The 14454-nt window shown below is 41.7% G+C and overlaps 1 long non-coding RNA gene across 1 annotated transcript; it reads right to left on the bottom strand.

The window, feature by feature from the left end:
• Positions 1-2598: 2598 nt before the first annotated feature.
• On the bottom strand, positions 2599-7162 carry LOC136675528 (uncharacterized). Its single transcript, XR_010796201.1, has 3 exons — positions 7093-7162; positions 2868-2908; positions 2599-2735 (listed from the first exon to the last, which is right to left on the bottom strand). It is a non-coding gene; the product is annotated as an uncharacterized lncRNA (long non-coding RNA).
• Between the last annotated feature and the right edge of the window lie 7292 nt (positions 7163-14454).

Here is a 14454-nt window from a genome sequence, read left to right as displayed (position 1 = left end):
AAAAATTAATAAAAGGGAAATGAATACATTTGTTACATTGTCTTTTATGTCACACAATATGGCTAAAATATATACAGAAAATATTGTATCTTTGGTGTTTTCATCATTGGAATATCTTGGCTAGAGGTGGCAGTAAAAACAGTGGTTTAATTTTTCACAGTTATCCAGTTGGCCTTCGTTCATCCATTCATTCTTCATTCATTGACTTTCTGGGTTTTGAAACTGTGGCATAAACTGTCTCAGTCATCGGCATTTTCTATACAAAAGGACAATGGGGAAAAAGTACAGCGAGTTACACTTCAATAATAAGAAGAGTGTTCATGTGTTCACTGTCACACCACAGTTGGGTTAAATTCAGAGTCTCGGTTCTGTTTCTCTGAGCAGATGACGTCATGGCGTGTGACTTTAAATGAACACTTATTTTATTTCTAACAGAGCTTACTTGGAAAAGGGGCATTACCTCAGCAGAGACTCAAAAAACACCAGGTACATTGCCCAGGCGTGGTTTTGTTACGTTATTTAGCAATTTTACCATTTATTTTCATTTTAAACAACAAAATGATCATAAGCCCTCAGAGCAGCATCAGCGTTTTTTCAAAGTCCATTAACAGAATTAGTGGCATTTAGCTGTTCTTACCATATCAGTCACTGATTCATACGTGTTAGTTGGAGTTGTTGGATCCGGCTGCTGGGTAGTTTCAGGAAAAGATAAGACATGATTAATTAAAAACAGTATTCACGTTATATTTTATAAAACCATTTTGCATTAAACTGAACAAACCCGACAGATATTATGGGATGAAAGAGCATGGAGGTTTACAATCGTACTTTTTAAAATAATATTCACTTACTACTTTTTTTTTTCTTGAGATTGTATGTATGTGAGTATGGAGGTGATACAAGGACATGGGGCGTTAAACAAGGTTAACTGGACAGAGCAATAGAAGGACATCAACCCAGCAGCAGGACAAATACCTGCTACTTTGTGTGAGAAGGAACAGCAGGAGTACAGCCAGAGCCCTGTAAAATGACCTCCAGCAATCTACTGTTGTGCTTGTTTAAGATCAAAGTGTCAGACACAGGGTTCATGTGGGTGGCCTGAGGGCCAGGCATCCTCCAGTAGGACCTGTACTCACAGGGCAACTTGATTCCCCATAGAACTGTCAGATCCACTATTGGCACACCGTTCTCTTGAACAGATAAAAGCAGGTTCTAGACTAGACAGGCTGGTTAAGAAAGCTGGCTCTGTGGTGGGGGCTGAACTGGAGTGCATCACTTCCATATCAAACAAGAGGACCCTGAACAAACTGATTAGCATCTTGGACAATGAGTGCCATCCACTCCACAGTATCATAACCAAGCAGAAGAGCTTGATCAGCTGGAGACTTCGCTCACTGCCAGGCTCAACTGACAGACTGACGAAGTCATTTGTCCCCAGGGCTATTGAGCTGTTCAATGCTTCACTAAAGGGGAGAGGAGAGTTGGACTTCTCTGCATAGTCTGTCTGTCCATCCAACACCACCACCACCTCCACATTGCACATGTGTACCTAACTGGACAATAGACAGGTCAACCACTGGACAAGTCAACCAACTCATCTACCTCATGTGTACCTTAATCTGACAGCTACAATAGTAGGTGTATACTTAATACAGGTACATTGCACTAAATTGCCTTGCACTATTTTATTTAATATATTTATTTCTAATTCTGAAACTGCACTGTTATTGCACTGTACTTATATTGCACATTGCATACCCATTGCATTATCCACACCTTTTCAACTTTTAAATCATATGCTGCACTAAAGAGATCATCCCCAGCTGCTCACAGTATCACAGATTCTTGCCAGGCTATGTTTGATTACTCTGACGATTGATTGATTGATTATTCTTAAGCACACTGTCAACTTTTTGGGTTTTTTTTTTTTTTTTTTAACTCTATTAGTCCATTGCTGTTTAGTGATTCGTGTATGTGATGTCTAAGTCTGTAAGCTACTGAGACCTTGAATTTCCCCTGGGGATCAATAAAGTATCTATCTATCTATCTATCTATCTAGGTTCACACTGAGCACATGTGGCATGAAAGAGTCTGGAGACACCATGACGAATGCTGTGCTGCCTGCAACATCATCATCCAGCACGATCGGTTTGGCTGTGGGTCAGTGCTAGTCTGGGGAGGAATCCTCAGGGCCATTGTCAGGTTTACGCTGGTGTAGTGGGCCCTGGTTTCCTTCTGTTGCAGGACAATGGCAAAGTCCCATGTGGCCAGAGTGTGTAGGCAGTTTTTGATCTCATTTTCCCCAGAACAGAACCCAACTGAGGACATCTGGGACAATATCATAGTGCATCCAGACTGTCCCGGACTTCCCTGACGACCTGATCCAGGTACGAGGCTATCCCCCAGGACACCATCCATTGTCTCATCAGGAGCAGCAGAGATCCGGTGTGTAATTTAAGTGTCTCCTTAATCATTTTGGGCAGTGTATTTGGCTTTTATAGCCCAGCTGCATTAACTAACCCAATTCCTACATAATTATCAATAAACACACACTGATCAATGAATTAATAAAAAATAATGTATTAACATTTTTTTTTATCTGAATAAAACTTGACCTGTTTTTCAGGACTTGGAGTGGTCTGACTGCGCTCTTCGGTACCTGAGGTTTGTGCTTTTGCCCCTACAACACTGTACACAGTAGAAGGATGCTCCAGAGGAATATTCTCACCATTGGGCTGTAGACATGATTACAATAAAGGATTTAAACACTGGCACGTACTAACAACACAACCTTCAGATTACAGAATGAATGTAATCACAGCACTTACTGATGTTAAATATCTTCAGGAATGAACTTAAATTCTTACCTGAACCTCTGCATAGAGAGTGTTTTCACACTGAGGGTCACCTATGCAGTTTTGAACAGAAAATACAAATTTAAGTCATAGATGGGACATGAAACATTTACTCACCATACTTTAGTTATTTAGTCACAGTGGTTGTAAAACAGTAATTTTACACTGACGTTGGCTCTAAATTGTTGTATTTGATACTCATGAATATAAAAAGTCATCTGCTGATGATACTGAAACTTCTGCAGATATGTCTAAGTTAAAAAAAAGGGGGTGGGGGTAGTATGATGGGAATAAAAACTGAAAAACGGTGAATAGTAAATTTTGTTTAATTAAAAAAGGGGGGGGCAGGGGTCTAGAACCTACCCAGAGTCATTGGGGACAAGGCAGGAACACCCCCACAGAAACTTCCAGTCCATCACAGGGCATGAGGCACTCATTCAGTCACTGTTACACTCACATCTGTGGACAATTTCCCACACTTATGAATAATTGTTTTTGGATTGTGGGAGGAAATCAGAGCTACTGGATGAAGCCTGTGCACATACAGAGGGAACACCGCAAACTCCTAGTAGAGCGTGACCTGAGACAGTGATAGGACCCAGGACCCCTGAACCCTTGAGCTCTTACAGTGGCACTACATTCAGTACCAACATGCTGCCCATGAATCTGCCTTTTGAAATTAGATGCTCATTCCAGCAACTCTATGGGGTCTTTCCTATTTTGTTTTAATGCTGCATTCACAGATGTTGAAGATAAACAAGTCACATGCACTTACACACACCCATTTAAATATATACTTTGGCTTTTTCATATTTAAATGAAAAATATGAAAGTTTGAGATTTCTGAAAACTCTATACATTTCACTATTCATCTGTCCTTTCAAGATGGGCCGGCTTCTTCTAGAGCTCCCTAGTCACTCTTCCTGCCCAGCTCCATGTATCCTTGGTGTAACTCTGGATGTCCATTTATCCTGTTTTATCCAAGCATTCACCTTTACAGCTTATGAAGGCTTTGACCCTTTATCCCTGAGGAAGCCCCCCTACTTGCTCCATGCTGGTGTCCTGTAAGGGAAAGAGGCACCATTGGTTCATCCAGAACACAGCAGCTCATCTGGTCTTAAATCTTCCAAAGTCCTCTTCAAAGTTACTCCACTGAAGTGTTTCCTTCCTTCAATTACTATTCCATCAGATTTAAATCCTGGTGCTCACCTACAAAGCCAAGAATGGACCCGACTGTCTTTATGTAAAAGTTCAAAATCTGATCTGTGTCTCAAGTGCATCAAGGCTTGGTTTGAAGCACTAAGTCACAATGAACACAAAGCAAAAATCATCCCTCGCTGTCATCAGTCACAGAGTTGAACTCACTCTTTATGGAGTATTTAAACTCTAATCCTGCACTTGTAGACTGTATCATCTTGAATTTTTTTCAAATGTCTTGATAGAGATGGAAGGATGAATGGAGAGTGTGCACCAGTGAGTCTGCAGCTATTTTGGAAATTACTGACATATGGTTTCTGTTTTTCAATTCTTTTTAGTGTTTCACAAACAAAAGGCCAGAGGATTAATCAGATAAACTATTTAACTATATTTGTACCATATTTTTATCTAAACACAGGTCAAGTGTTATTTTCAAATAGTTACATTATTTCACACACACTTTTTCCAAATTTGGGGTTTCCTCAAAAATGATGTAATATTTCAGTCTGGTTTATTTCAGCTGGGTATATTTTGGTAATTGTCAGGATTAGCGGAAAAGGGCGGACTGATGGAGACGGAGGCACACGCTACAACACAGACGTTTATTTAGAGAAAAATAACAAAACCAACACACATACTTGAGGGTAAACAAGAACCGAGGAACAGATGAGAAACAACAACATGAAAGGAGGAAACAAAACAAGGAACAACCGACTAGGAATTTAGAACACGACTTGGAATTGAAACAGCAAAACAACACGACTTAACTTGGGGAATGAAACGAGTAAGAGAACGACACAAAACAATACAAAACAAATGACCGATAACAGGAAGTGACAAAAGGGGACTTAAATACTAAACACAGACGAGACGCACCTGAGACAGATAATGAAAGGGCAGGGTAACAAATGAGACACAGATGAGGAGGCGGAACAAAGGCGGGATTAAGGCGGAGACATGGACAATAACAGACAGAGCCATGTGATGAGCTAGCACATGGCAGGGAAAACAAACAGGATTGGGCCAGGATGTGACAGTAATTCTGGTAATGATCCTCCTGCTCTCTGGCTAAACACCTGTGATTGTGGCACGTCATTTTAGACTCCTTTTATCTTAATATTGTATATTTTATATGGACTCACATGCAAAATATCATGGGACAGCAGTATGTAAATTAATTTTGAAGTGGCCTTACCCCAAGAAATGGCTAAGAAATACCCACAGCTGTAGATGGTGTGAGGTGTTATATTGAGAGTGAGGCTGAACACTGCATTAAGAATTCATGGCAAGGCAATGTGAATTACAAAGTTTTAAATGTTAAATATCCACACAACTTTGGACAAACACTGCTGTTTATTATTTTTGTGCATTCAGGTGTATTATGTGACGTCCTGATTATTAAACAAAGAGGTCACAGAGTAGTTTTTTCACTTAGTACTTTTTACTCTTACTTTAAGAGTAAAAGGATTTTACTTTCAAAGGATTGAGCGATGCCATAGAAGAACCACCTTTGGTTCCATAAAGGACCATGTTTGCTAATATATTTAAATTAGTAAAGATCCTTTGGATTTTTTAAACCTTCAAAAGCTTCTTCACACAAACATGGTTCTTTATGGAATGAAAAGTGATTATTCTATGGCATCGCTCAAAGAACCCTTTGTAGAACCTTTACTTTTAATAGTGTACCCTTAAACATATCACCTTCTGTTGGCAGTGCTTTTCTGTTCTAGGGCTGATACAAGCAGGTGTACAGTCCAGTGGCTGTGCAGAAAATGGGTACCTTTTTAAAGCAGTTGAATTTACTAAGCAAAGGTTTCTAGAGATTTAATAAAAAGAGTTTCCTTGATATATATATAATATGGAATTGGTCATAATACAGCTGTGATTATTTTTTTCTTTGTGTAAAATCCACCTAATACCCTATGGACACTATATGGACAAAAAGTACTGGAACACATGCACATTACACATAGACAAGATTTTAAAACACAACTATTGAACAGACAATCACTGCTGTCCTGCTGCTATTTACTGTGCAATGGTTACATTTCAGTGTATCTACAGTTATTGCATATTGCACTTTATTTCACTCCCCTCACCCACTATGTGAAATGTGACTCCTTAATATTTATTGTTACACATTGCATTGTTTATTGTTATTGTCTTGCATTGTTGCACATGTTTACACTCGTGCAATCAGGTATTAAGTGACTGTTCTATATATAGAACCTTGGTCCTTGGAGAAACGTTGTTTTGTTTCACTGTGCATTGTATACAGTTGAAATGCAATGGTATCAGCCTATTACAATACCACACTCTAATTCAGTGAGCTCTTTAGATTAGAACAGCCCACTTTTCCACAAAGGTTTATAAAGATGCTTGATTAGGTGCTTGATGTTATACACCTGTGACAATGGGTTTGAATGAAACACTTGAATTCAATGATTAGGAGTTGTGTCACAACCTTTTGTCCGTATAGTGTTTAATGTTAAATTGTTCTTGAACGTGTCCTGTAGCATTTGTAGCACAATAGTGGTGATTTAAAGATGAAAACTACTTTAGGATTATTTGTAGTCTGCATCCAGGAAACTGGCACATGCTCAGAAAAATGTGAGAAATATTTTCCAGTTCAAATTTAACTTAATTATTTACACCGAGAGAACATGGAAACTCCCCGTAGATGGGACTGGAACCTAAGGGTTTAACACTATGGAGGTGAACATGTTCATCAGCAAACCACTGTGCTGCCCCCCAAAAATAGCATAAATGCAACTATAAAAACTATGTAACTCTACATTAAAAGTTAAAAGGCCATGTTACATTTAGAAATCAAGAAAACATCTTTTAATTCAAATAAATACTGTGAATGAATCTTTAATCTAAAAATGCTGGTTATTTTGGGGTGAAATATCAGAACATTTTTACAGGATGTGTAAACCCTTACAAAGGCATGTACATTATTTAACATTTATATAATTGAATTTCGTGTTGTTTAAATTTTTTAAAAGATTGTTAGAGAACTGGTTTGAAATGAATATACCTGTTGGTGTTCTCCTTCTGCAGAAGTAGAAGATGGTGATGATGATGATGACTATAAAACTGATCAAAACCACAACCCACGTAGGCAAAAGATCTGGTTCCTGACCATTGTCTTGGCCTAATGGTATAAAAACGGATTGTAAGTGATCTTACAACAAACATAGAGAATTTTTTTTATAACAGAATATGTTTACACCTTTGTCACCACAGAATCGTCTCATCTCCAAAACATCCATCTTCAAGCTGGCTGGGTTGCTGTGGTTACAGATGATGGAACTTTCGTTGATAAACACTGAGAGGACAGTGTTTCCACTTTGTGCCTCTGTCTTCTCTTGGCAGGTTTTGTTATAACACATGAATTTATTGGAGAGGTCATCACTTCTGCAGGAGACGGTGATGTTGCAAAGGTCACTGTTTGAATTGTTTGGGAATGAAGTAAGGACTGGAGCCTCCACTGGATCTGACACACACACAAAAGCATATCTCTGAACTTTTGTAAATGGAAACACACCAAAAATATCAAATTAATGATATACTCCTATATCACAGAGATAAAAGGCCAGGATATATATATACAATCTGTAGCAAGAAAGTGGATTGCACAATAACAATAATGAAATATAGCAGAGCTGTCCACTTTGGAGATTAAATCACCAAAATATCTCCAAAACAACTTCCAACCTGCACAAACTCATGCTGGAGCTCCCTCTGTGAATCCCAGCCAGCCTCCCCCTAGGTGTCAAACGTTCACGTAGGAAGCAAACACCCACAAAACATTGCAAATATCCCCAGAAATGTTCTGGCTGCCAGTGAGATCCTCTCTTCACTGCACTGCCTCACTTTTAGCTTTAGCTTCTCCAGCATTGTTAACTACAGACGCATTATTAGCATGCCTCTTCACTGGCCTCGGCTCACAGCACTAACATGATCATTTCATTTCTTGCAAAGCCAGCAGTACAGTGTTCATTTTAACACATACACACACTCAGAAATAATGGTAGGGTACATTATTGTTACACAAAGAATGTAAATGTGTCTTTTAAAGGTAAAACAGGTCAATCCATTTGTGTTCTCTAAAGGTACACTTCCCAAAATCCATTTGTTTATAAATACACGTCATCACTGCATCCATATATACAATTAAAATTAATAAAATGCCATCCAGACAACATCATTTTCAGGGAAGGCCTTGATTATTTCAGTAAGAAAAGCCAATCCACATTCTTCATGGATTACAACAGCATGACTTTGTAGTATGCGCCTGGGTACTAAATTAGTCCAGACCTGTCACCCACTGAAGAATATAAATGCATTATGAAACAAAAACACTGTAGTGGACCTGTTTAGAAGCTGAAAACTTATACCAAGCATAAATAGAAAAACCTGTCATTTTCAAAAATACATCCACTATCTTTCTCAGTTCCCAAATGTTTACAGAGTGTTGGTAAAAGGAGGGGTGCTGCAACACAGTGGACATGGTTGGACTTATAGTCACCTAGTTTAAAATACAGAGAAAACTATTGATGTCATAGTGTTGTACCAGAGGATTCTGTCTGGTATAAAGTTAAATATGGGCAGAGTAAATTAACGGTGTTTATAAATAATTTACATAATATAATTTATAATAAAAGGTGGCAATGTGGTGCAGCAGGTAGGTATAGCAGTCACACAGCTCCAGGGACCCACTCCGGGTGACTTTCTGTGAGGAGTGTGGTGTGTTCTCTCTGTGTCTGTGTGGGTTTCCTCCGGGTGACTGTCTGTGAGGAGTGCGGTGTGTTCTCTCTGTGTCTGTGTGGGTTTCCTCCGGGTGACTGTCTGTGAGGAGTGCGGTGTGTTCTCCCTGTGTCTGTGTGGGTTTCCTCCGGGTGACTGTCTGTGAGGAGTGCGGTGTGTTCTCCCTGTGTCTGTGTGGGTTTCCTCCGGGTGACTGTCTGTGAGGAGTGCGGTGTGTTCTCCCTGTGTCTGTGTGGGTTTCCTCCGGGTGACTGTCTGTGAGGAGTGCGGTGTGTTCTCCCTGTGTCTGTGTGGGTTTCCTCCGGGTGACTGTCTGTGAGGAGTGCGGTGTGTTCTCCCTGTGTCTGTGTGGGTTTCCTCCGGGTGACTGTCTGTGAGGAGTGCGGTGTGTTCTCCCTGTGTCTGTGTGGGTTTCCTCCGGGTGACTGTCTGTGAGGAGTGCGGTGTGTTCTCCCTGTGTCTGTGTGGGTTTCCTCCGGGTGACTGTCTGTGAGGAGTGCGGTGTGTTCTCCCTGTGTCTGCGCGTAATTCCTTCAGGTACTCCAGTTTCCACCCACAGCCCAAAAACACACGTTGGTTGGTGGATTGGAGACTCAAAAGGACTGGTGCCCCCTCCAGGGTGTATTCTCTCCTTGTGCCCAGTGATTACAGGTAGGCTCCGGACCCACCGTGACCCTGAACTGGATAAGCGCTTACAGACAATGCATGAAAGAATGAATTAATTCATAATGAGGGAAATTAAATGAATAGCTGTAAATTCACATTAACTTCCAGGATGTACAAGAGAGAGATATGCAGGGGTCTAAGTTTCAGATTCAGTTACTTCATTATTCAGTTATTCAGTTATTTTAAACAGGAAAACCTGTACACTGGAAAAAATGTATTCTGATTATTATCTTCTAATCCTTTGACTCTTGTGGGGGTGGTGTGTAAAGGGGGAAAAAAAAACACACCACTCATTGACAGGTTACAATCAGAATTGTAGCTCTGAAGTGCAGGCTTGGTCCAGGGAGATTAACTGAGAGAGAGAAGAGGCCGAAGAGGCTAGGTGCAGCAAATGAGAGATGAAGGAACGACCTTGTGGGACAACACTCATGGCGAAATTAAGATGCCCCAAAGGGGAGAGGAGTTGTCGTTTGGTGACACGTTGAAAAGTAAGAAATTCAGGGAGGAATTCAGTAATGCGGGCCAGCTTGTCGTGTGGGAGTGAAGCACGAAAAGAAACTGAATCCAGAAAGATGCCCAAGAACTCAAGTGAGGTAGCGGGGCCAATAGTTTTCTCGGAAGACAAGGGAATGCCCAGACGATGGAAAGCGTAACCACGTCAAGCTCTGATTCAGCAGAGAGAAGGTTGGAGGCATGGAACGAGGAGACGGGCAGAACCACCAAACCTGGGGAGAAAACAAACAATAGACCATCAAGGAGATAACATACGAATGCGAGGTCAGGGTGGCGCGAGAGGCAGCTTGCGAGCTCGGGAACGTTGACAGGGGTGGAGAGAAAACGGATCAGTCAGCTGTTACCGAACTTAGGCGGCCGCTTGATGCAGCTTGGCAGAGCGTGCGCTTGAGCACAGGAGGTGCATACATGAAGAAACCTGCAGGAAGATACAAAGCAACCAGCGGAATTGAAATTATTGCAGATCATGGAGCCATTAAGAAAGAACAAGCGTCTACCGCGGGCATCACGGGAGCTAGAACAGGTGATACGCTGATTGGGGGCCTGGTCAGGGATGAAAGAAAAATTAGGGCCCGGAGTGGGCGCCAGGGTGACCTGGGAGCACGCAGAAGTGGGATGAGAAGGGTTGCCGCACAACCCGCAGGAAGTGCAGTTCGGCCAGCGAAAATGCAGCAGTAGAGCTCCAAGTCGAGTGCACCCCAGTAGGATGGAATATTCCATCGTTGCAAGTGGGCGGCGGCCTGTGCGGAGAAGAGCCGATGGTAGTCGTAAAAACCAGAGCCTCCGAAGCGGACTGCGAGGTCGAGGATGTTGGAGAGGTAATCGTCCAATTCCTGCCTGCGGGCAGGGAAGGAGAAGCACACCATGTCGCGATAGAGGGAAAATGCGAGTGCGAATTCGGAAGTTGTGAGGAGCTTGCAAGCTCTGTGCTCTGAAGTCTTCAATGAAAGGGTCACATCCCCCACGTCAATGGAGCGGGGTGCTGTACAGGAAGCTGAGGGAAGCAATAGAGAGGACAGGTCAACGTCCGCACCTTGGAGAATCCGCTGACAAAAGGTAGGCTGCACAGGGGTGGATTGAAGACACGAGCATTGGGAGGAGGAGGAGCTGGAGCAGTGGTGAAGAGAGAGAATGTGGCGTCAGGAGCTCGGGGCACCGGAGCGAGAGGTTGACTTGCAAAACCTGCGGAGAGAGAATCATTATGATAAACAACGGGATACTGCGTGCCCATGAGGGGAAGGGGGTTGGGATGATAAGGGAAAAACAGGGTAGGTGGAAGAAGTAGTAGCAGGGAGAGAGAGAGCAGGAAGATCAGAAGCACGTAAAAAGGGGAGACAAACGAGAAAAAACGGAAGTCGGGGCAGGGTCGGGCCCAGTAGTGCAGACAGGAGCCAGATCTGTGGCACCAGCAGGGAGCACTGAGCTGGTGAGGGGGGCCCTTGCGGGGCGTCCTCGGCGCCGCGTCGCAGGTGCAGTGACGTCATGGCGCGATGGCGTTGGTTGAGCGGGAAAGACCCCATCCTCCGGGGTAGAAGCCGAAAACAGGAAAAAAAGGGGTCCTCTTGTTGGCTGAACGAGCGAAGGGGATACCGCGCTCTCGGAGCACTCTCTGGAGGCCCGCCACGGTCCAGTCGGAGATGGACGGAGAAGCGGGAGAAGCCGGATCCGGCCGTACTCGTCCGACGGTGAAGGAGGGTTGCCGAGCGCGATGGTCGCGGCGATGAGGTCGCTGGGGAGGAGGAGAAATCGGAGAGGAGTGGCGTCCGCGCGCAGAACCCGCGAGTGTGGAGCGGGAATGACGAGAGCCTGCGGAGGAGCAGCTGAAGTGGCAGGTGAGGCAGGCACGACGACTGCCGAACGCAGTCTCTTAGTGCTGATGACAGGGGTGGCGTTTGGGCGATCGAGTAGGGGAAGGAGAGAAGGGCTCGTGGTCAGAGGCGAGCAGGTCGAGATCCATGGTAGCAGTTGGCAACTCAGTGACGCAAGCAGGAAGTGCAAGACTAGCGACTTGATTGTCACGGAGATTACGTGAGGTTGAAGGGTATAAATAGGCCTGGGGGGAGGAGCGTGGGCGTGGCCCAACTCCCAAAATTCTGTTATAGTATAACTTCAATTATATTGTTATGTTCTTGTCTTTTTTCTAGTCCTGCCTTTTATCACCACACCATCTGTGTACAATGTAGTCCATAATAATTCACCATATTATGTTAATGAATACAGCTCACACTTGCCTCTATGCATGCTTCACAAACAGCCTGAAAATCCAAATTAACCACCTAATAACACCTAGCAACCACTTTGAGCATCTTAGTAACCAAAGAGAACAAAAGAGCATCCTCTTTGGATATTATAGCATCGATTAAGCAACACCTTAGCAAACACCTTGAATGTCATTGTAATGGCTTAGCAACACTGTAGTCACCACCTTGAATACCATAGCAACCACCTGGGATAGCTTAGCAACAGCTTAGTAACATCTCAGCACCTATCTGGAATCCCATAGCGATGGCTTAGCAACACAACCTTGTATATCATAGCAACTGCCTAGTAACAAGTTAGTAGCCACCTGGGATACCATAGTGATGTCTTAGCAACACCTTAGCACCCACCATGGGTACCAATTTTAGTGCCAGGCAATATGTTAGCAACCACCTTGTAGCAATGTCTGAGGCAAAATCTTAGCAATCATCTCTGATATCATATCAACAGCTTAGGAACTCCTTAGTAACCACCTGGTATACCATAGCAATGGGCTAGCAACACTTTAGCAACCATCTGGGATATCACAGCTACATTATGACCCAAATGCCAAATCTACAACTGATTTAATGTTTCAGGCATTGCCATCCATGACAAGTACTTTTTGTTGGCACATGGACTCACATTTTGTGATTGATCTGCCCCCTTAAATTGCACCCATCTGTAGCTGATTCTGGACACATTTACCCAAAAATTATTTATGTTTAAAGATACAATTTATCTTGAAAGACACAATCGTTTCTCTGTTTTTGTAACTAGCACATTACAGGGTGTGTTGTAAGTGCATCCAGAGACCAAGCCTTGTTATTTAGAAACTGAGGGAGTGAGGATAGCAATAGACTTGTTCAAGATGAACTGGTCCTCAAGTCTGAGTAACAAACAAGTGACAGGAAAGGAGTCAAGATGAGAGCTGTGTAGTTAGAATTTTTATCTGCAGCGTGCCAAGTGATCCAGCACCCTCTGGACACTCATTTTAGATTTAATATTTCTTTGAAGAATATAAATCATTTAGCAGGTGATTATCATTATTGTGATTAAGCACTCCTTGATTCACTGATTGTAGGTTTTATTTACACCGTTGTCTATTGTCCATAAATAAATAAATAAATAATCACTGCAGAGTCACAGCATCTCACTTTCAGACCCACACCATCCACTCATTATGTAATACTCCACTAGATGTCTGTTTATATAACAGTCATATTTACATCCATCAGTTTTAACATTGTACAAATTGTTCATTTTCTAAAAGGAAAAATTAGATGAATTTTTCAGTGTCAATGTAGAGTTCTCTGTATATTGCTTATTTTCACTTTGTACAAGTAACAGATGCAGTTCAGACAACAAAAACATTGAACAAAAACTCTTGTGAAGTTTCCTCACATTAATTGAAATGAGAAGAAAATCAAAATATGAAAAGGCTGTTCCACCAGGAATCCTCTGTTACCTCACTCTGTTTCTGATGTTATTTCACTGTAATAACTTTTTTGGATGATGTACGAATAGCAGTGGTGATGACTGAATAAACAGCAGAAAAACTTTAATGAAGCAGAGAATTTAAGGTTAAGAAATCTCCCTGAGACTAAAGCAGTGGCCCTGATCAGGGGATTTTCTGCTGAAACATGTTAACCATGTTTAAGAAGCTTGTCTGAGCCACTATTTAAGAGAGTTTTAAAACACCTCGTTGATAATTTAATTTAAATATAATTTATGTATAAGTTTTAACATAATTCATGAATTAAATATAATATAATTTAATACAGTAATGTTAACAAATCAGTTAAAGAAAGTAAGCAAAGTGAACAACAGTGTTCAACAATTTTTAAATCTCTGTAGTGTTTAGTACTAACAGTAAATGTAACTATTCAGAGTTTAAATCATAAAATACAGTTTATTTTAATACAGTAATGTGTGTTTTTAACTTAATTAAACATCTTTCTTAAACATAACTTTACTTGAATTGTAATGTGAAAAAGACTAAAGCCTGATAATAATTTGATGTGAATCTGAATAATCTGAGGCAGAAAATTAGAATTTAGACGAGTATTTACCTGTAAATGGAAGCGCAAAACATAGAAGAATGGTGAGATGCTCCATTTTACTTTGTGAGTAAAGCCAGGAAATACATTTTGGGAACTGAAAATGGTGACTTACCTTAAGACCTCCTCTTTCTGAATGTTGAAGGCAGAAG

This window comes from Hoplias malabaricus, chromosome X1 (genome assembly GCF_029633855.1).
Source record: "Hoplias malabaricus isolate fHopMal1 chromosome X1, fHopMal1.hap1, whole genome shotgun sequence".
NCBI classification, from domain to species: Eukaryota; Metazoa; Chordata; class Actinopteri; order Characiformes; family Erythrinidae; genus Hoplias; species Hoplias malabaricus.
This window is presented reverse-complemented; position numbering and strand designations above follow the sequence as displayed.